Consider the following 6,000-nt stretch of genomic DNA (forward strand, 5'->3'; position numbering starts at 1 on the left):
TGTCATTGGCATGTGGTTCTGGCAGGTCTGAGAGGTGGTTCCGGCATGCCTGACAGGTGATTCCGGAGTGTTCGCCAAGCGGTTCTGGCATAGGCGGCAGGTGATTTTGCCATGTCCAGAATGTGGTTCCAGCGAGTCGAACATGTGGTTCCGGCGTGTCCGGCAGGTGTTTCCGGTCTGTCCAGCAGGTGGTTCTGGGGTGTCCGGCATGAGGTTCTGGCACGTCTGAGAGGTGGTTCCGGCCGGCCCGACATGCGTTTCCGGAGTGTCCGCCACGTGGTTCAGGCACGTCTGAGAGGTGGTTCCAGCATGCCCGGCAGGTTTTCCCGGAGAGTCCTCCAAGTGGTTCTGGCGTAGCCCGCAGGTGATTTTGGTGTGTCCGGCAGGTTGTTCCGTTCTGTCCGATAGGTTGTTCCGGCATGTCCAGCACGTGCTTCTGGCACTTCTGAGAGGTGGTTCTGGCATGCCGGGCAGGTTATTCCGGAGTGTCCGGTAAGTGGTTCTGGTGTAGCCGGCAGTTCATTTTGGCGTGTCTGGCACATGGGTCCTGCGAGTCGAGCAGGTGGTTCCGGCGTGCTCGGCAGGTAGTCCAGGCATGTCCGGCAGGTGGTTCCAGTCTGTCCAGGACTGGTTCCAGCGTGTCCGGCACGTGGTTCTCTTACGTCTGAGAGGTGGTTCCTGCATGCCTGGCAGGTTATTGCGGATTGTCTGCCAGGTGGTTCTCTCATAGCCAGCTGTTGATTTTGGCCTGTCAGGCGGGTGGTTCTGGTGAGTCCAGCAGGTGGCTCCGGCGTGCTCGGCAGGTGGTTCTGGCATGTCTGGCAGGTGGTTCCGGCGAGTTGAGCAGCTGGTTCCAGCCTGTCCGTCAGGTTAGGGTTAGGGATAGGGTTAGGGTTACGGTTAGGGTTAGGGTTTAGGGTTTGGGGTTAGGGGTTAGGGTTAGGGGTAGGGTTAGGGTTAGGGTTACGGTTGGGTTAGGGTTTAGGGTTAGGCTTAGGGTTAGGGGTTAGGGTTAGGGTTAGGGTTTGGGGATAGGGTTAGGGTTAGGGTTAGGGTTAGGGCCCGGCACGTGGTTCCGGCGAGGCGAGCAGGTGGCTCCGGCGCGCTCGGCAGGTGCTTCCGCTGGGCCCGTCAGGTGGTTCCGGCGAGGCGAGCAGGTGGCTCCGGCGCGCTCGGCAGGTGCTTCCGCTGCGCCCGGCAGGTGGTTCCGGCGAGGCGAGCAGGTTGTTCCTGCGTGCTCGGCAGGTGGTTCAGTTGGGTCTGGCAGGTGGTTTCGGTCTGTTCGGGGTGTGGTTCCAGCATCTCAGGCACATGGTTCTGGCACGTCTGAGAGGTGGTTCCGGCTGGCCCAACAGGTGTTTCTGGAGTCTCCGCCAAGTGGTTCTGGCGTAGCTGGCAGGTGGTTCCAGCCAGCCCGGCAGGTGTTTCCGGAGTGTTCACCAACTGGCTGTGGCGTAGCCGGCAGGTGATTTTGGCGTGTCCGACAGGTGGTTCTGGCGAGTCGAGCAGGTGCTTCCGGCATGCTCGGCAGGTGCTTCCGGTGTCATTGGCATGTGGTTCTGGCAGGTCTGAGAGGTGGTTCCGGCATGCCTGACAGGTGATTCCGGAGTGTTCGCCAAGCGGTTCTGGCATAGGCGGCAGGTGATTTTGCCATGTCCAGAATGTGGTTCCAGCGAGTCGAACATGTGGTTCCGGCGTGTCCGGCAGGTGTTTCCGGTCTGTCCAGCAGGTGGTTCTGGGGTGTCCGGCATGAGGTTCTGGCACGTCTGAGAGGTGGTTCCGGCCGGCCCGACATGCGTTTGCGGAGTGTCCGCCACGTGGTTCAGGCACGTCTGAGAGGTGGTTCCAGCATGCCCGGCAGGTTTTCCCGGAGAGTCCTCCAAGTGGTTCTGGCGTAGCCCGCAGGTGATTTTGGTGTGTCCGGCAGGTTGTTCCGTTCTGTCCGATAGGTTGTTCCGGCATGTCCAGCACGTGCTTCTGGCACTTCTGAGAGGTGGTTCTGGCATGCCGGGCAGGTTATTCCGGAGTGTCCGGTAAGTGGTTCTGGTGTAGCCGGCAGTTCATTTTGGCGTGTCTGGCACATGGGTCCTGCGAGTCGAGCAGGTGGTTCCGGCGTGCTCGGCAGGTGGTCCAGGCATGTCCGGCAGGTGGTTCCAGTCTGTCCAGGACGTGGTTCCAGCGTGTCCGGCACGTGGTTCTCTTACGTCTGAGAGGTGGTTCCTGCATGCCTGGCAGGTTATTGCGGATTGTCTGCCAGGTGGTTCTCTCATAGCCAGCTGTTGATTTTGGCGTGCTCGGCAGGTGGTTCTGGCATGTCTGGCAGGTGGTTCCGGCGAGTTGAGCAGCTGGTTCCAGCCTGTCCGTCAGGTTAGGGTTAGGGATAGGGTTAGGGTTACGGTTAGGGTTAGGGTTTAGGGTTTGGGGTTAGGGGTTAGGGTTAGGGGTAGGGTTAGGGTTAGGGTTACGGTTGGGTTAGGGTTTAGGGTTAGGCTTAGGGTTAGGGGTTAGGGTTAGGGTTAGGGTTTGTGGATAGGGTTAGGGTTAGGGTTAGGGTTAGGGCCCGGCACGTGGTTCCGGCGAGGCGAGCAGGTGGCTCCGGCGCGCTCGGCAGGTGCTTCCGCTGGGCCCGGCAGGTGGTTCCGGCGAGGCGAGCAGGTGGCTCCGGCGCGCTCGGCACGTGCTTCCGCTGGGCCCGGCAGGTGGTTCCGGCGAGGCGAGCAGGTGGCTCCGGCGCGCTCGGCAGGTGCTTCCGCTGCGCCCAGCAGGTGGTTCCGGCGAGGCGAGCAGGTTGTTCCTGCGTGCTCGGCACGTGGTTCAGTTGGGTCTGGCAGGTGGTTTCGGTCTGTTCGGGGTGTGGTTCCAGCATCTCAGGCACATGGTTCTGGCACGTCTGAGAGGTGGTTCCGGCTGGCCCAACAGGTGTTTCTGGAGTCTCCGCCAAGTGGTTCTGGCGTAGCTGGCAGGTGGTTCCAGCCAGCCCGGCAGGTGTTTCCGGAGTGTTCACCAACTGGCTGTGGCGTAGCCGGCAGGTGATTTTGGCGTGTCCGACAGGTGGTTCTGGCGAGTCGAGCAGGTGCTTCCGGCATGCTCGGCAGGTGCTTCCGGTGTCATTGGCATGTGGTTCTGGCAGGTCTGAGAGGTGGTTCCGGCATGCCTGACAGGTGATTCCGGAGTGTTCGCCAAGCGGTTCTGGCATAGGCGGCAGGTGATTTTGCCATGTCCAGAATGTGGTTCCAGCGAGTCGAACATGTGGTTCCGGCGTGTCCGGCAGGTGTTTCCGGTCTGTCCAGCAGGTGGTTCTGGGGTGTCCGGCATGAGGTTCTGGCACGTCTGAGAGGTGGTTCCGGCCGGCCCGACATGCGTTTGCGGAGTGTCCGCCACGTGGTTCAGGCACGTCTGAGAGGTGGTTCCAGCATGCCCGGCAGGTTTTCCCGGAGAGTCCTCCAAGTGGTTCTGGCGTAGCCCGCAGGTGATTTTGGTGTGTCCGGCAGGTTGTTCCGTTCTGTCCGATAGGTTGTTCCGGCATGTCCAGCACGTGCTTCTGGCACTTCTGAGAGGTGGTTCTGGCATGCCGGGCAGGTTATTCCGGAGTGTCCGGTAAGTGGTTCTGGTGTAGCCGGCAGTTCATTTTGGCGTGTCTGGCACATGGGTCCTGCGAGTCGAGCAGGTGGTTCCGGCGTGCTCGGCAGGTGGTCCAGGCATGTCCGGCAGGTGGTTCCAGTCTGTCCAGGACGTGGTTCCAGCGTGTCCGGCACGTGGTTCTCTTACGTCTGAGAGGTGGTTCCTGCATGCCTGGCAGGTTATTGCGGATTGTCTGCCAGGTGGTTCTCTCATAGCCAGCTGTTGATTTTGGCCTGTCAGGCGGGTGGTTCTGGTGAGTCCAGCAGGTGGCTCCGGCGTGCTCGGCAGGTGGTTCTGGCATGTCTGGCAGGTGGTTCCGGCGAGTTGAGCAGCTGGTTCCAGGCTGTCCTTCAGGTTAGGGTTAGGGATAGGGTTAGGGTTACGGTTAGGGTTAGGGTTTAGGGTTTGGGGTTAGGGGTTAGGGTTAGGGGTAGGGTTAGGGTCAGGGTTACGGTTGGGTTAGGGTTTAGGGTTAGGCTTAGGGTTAGGGGTTAGGGTTAGGGTTAGGGTTTGGGGATAGGGTTAGGGTTAGGGTTAGGGTTAGGGCCCGGCACGTGGTTCCGGCGAGGCGAGCAGGTGGCTCCGGCGCGCTCGGCACGTGCTTCCGCTGGGCCCGGCAGGTGGTTCCGGCGAGGCGAGCAGGTGGCTCCGGCGCGCTCGGCAGGTGCTTCCGCTGCGCCCGGCAGGTGGTTCCGGCGAGGCGAGCAGGTTGTTCCTGCGTGCTCGGCAGGTGGTTCAGTTGGGTCTGGCAGGTGGTTTCGGTCTGTTCGGGGTGTGGTTCCAGCATCTCAGGCACATGGTTCTGGCACGTCTGAGAGGTGGTTCCGGCTGGCCCAACAGGTGTTTCTGGAGTCTCCGCCAAGTGGTTCTGGCGTAGCTGGCAGGTGGTTCCAGCCAGCCCGGCAGGTGTTTCCGGAGTGTTCACCAACTGGCTGTGGCGTAGCCGGCAGGTGATTTTGGCATGTCCGACAGGTGGTTCTGGCGAGTCGAGCAGGTGCTTCCGGCATGCTCGGCAGGTGCTTCCGGTGTCATTGGCATGTGGTTCTGGCAGGTCTGAGAGGTGGTTCCGGCATGCCTGACAGGTGATTCCGGAGTGTTCGCCAAGCGGTTCTGGCATAGGCGGCAGGTGATTTTGCCATGTCCAGAATGTGGTTCCAGCGAGTCGAACATGTGGTTCCGGCGTGTCCGGCAGGTGTTTCCGGTCTGTCCAGCAGGTGGTTCTGGGGTGTCCGGCATGAGGTTCTGGCACGTCTGAGAGGTGGTTCCGGCCGGCCCGACATGCGTTTGCGGAGTGTCCGCCACGTGGTTCAGGCACGTCTGAGAGGTGGTTCCAGCATGCCCGGCAGGTTTTCCCGGAGAGTCCTCCAAGTGGTTCTGGCGTAGCCCGCAGGTGATTTTGGTGTGTCCGGCAGGTTGTTCCGTTCTGTCCGATAGGTTGTTCCGGCATGTCCAGCACGTGCTTCTGGCACTTCTGAGAGGTGGTTCTGGCATGCCGGGCAGGTTATTCCGGAGTGTCCGGTAAGTGGTTCTGGTGTAGCCGGCAGTTCATTTTGGCGTGTCTGGCACATGGGTCCTGCGAGTCGAGCAGGTGGTTCCGGCGTGCTCGGCAGGTGGTCCAGGCATGTCCGGCAGGTGGTTCCAGTCTGTCCAGGACGTGGTTCCAGCGTGTCCGGCACGTGGTTCTCTTACGTCTGAGAGGTGGTTCCTGCATGCCTGGCAGGTTATTGCGGATTGTCTGCCAGGTGGTTCTCTCATAGCCAGCTGTTGATTTTGGCCTGTCAGGCGGGTGGTTCTGGTGAGTCCAGCAGGTGGCTCCGGCGTGCTCGGCAGGTGGTTCTGGCATGTCTGGCAGGTGGTTCCGGCGAGTTGAGCAGCTGGTTCCAGCCTGTCCGTCAGGTTAGGGTTAGGGATAGGGTTAGGGTTACGGTTAGGGTTAGGGTTTAGGGTTTGGGGTTAGGGGTTAGGGTTAGGGGTAGGGTTAGGGTTAGGGTTACGGTTGGGTTAGGGTTTAGGGTTAGGCTTAGGGTTAGGGGTTAGGGTTAGGGTTAGGGTTTGGGGATAGGGTTAGGGTTAGGGTTAGGGTTAGGGCCCGGCACGTGGTTCCGGCGAGGCGAGCAGGTGGCTCCGGCGCGCTCGGCAGGTGCTTCCGCTGGGCCCGGCAGGTGGTTCCGGCGAGGCGAGCAGGTGGCTCCGGCGCGCTCGGCAGGTGCTTCCGCTGCGCCCGGCAGGTGGTTCCGGCGAGGCGAGCAGGTTGTTCCTGCGTGCTCGGCACGTGGTTCAGTTGGGTCTGGCAGGTGGTTTCGGTCTGTTCGGGGTGTGGTTCCAGCATCTCAGGCACATGGTTCTGGCACGTCTGAGAGGTGGTTCCGGCTGGCCCAA

The sequence above is a fragment of the Equus asinus genome, chromosome 30 (assembly GCF_041296235.1).
Source record: "Equus asinus isolate D_3611 breed Donkey chromosome 30, EquAss-T2T_v2, whole genome shotgun sequence".
In the NCBI taxonomy this organism is placed as follows: domain Eukaryota; kingdom Metazoa; phylum Chordata; class Mammalia; order Perissodactyla; family Equidae; genus Equus; species Equus asinus.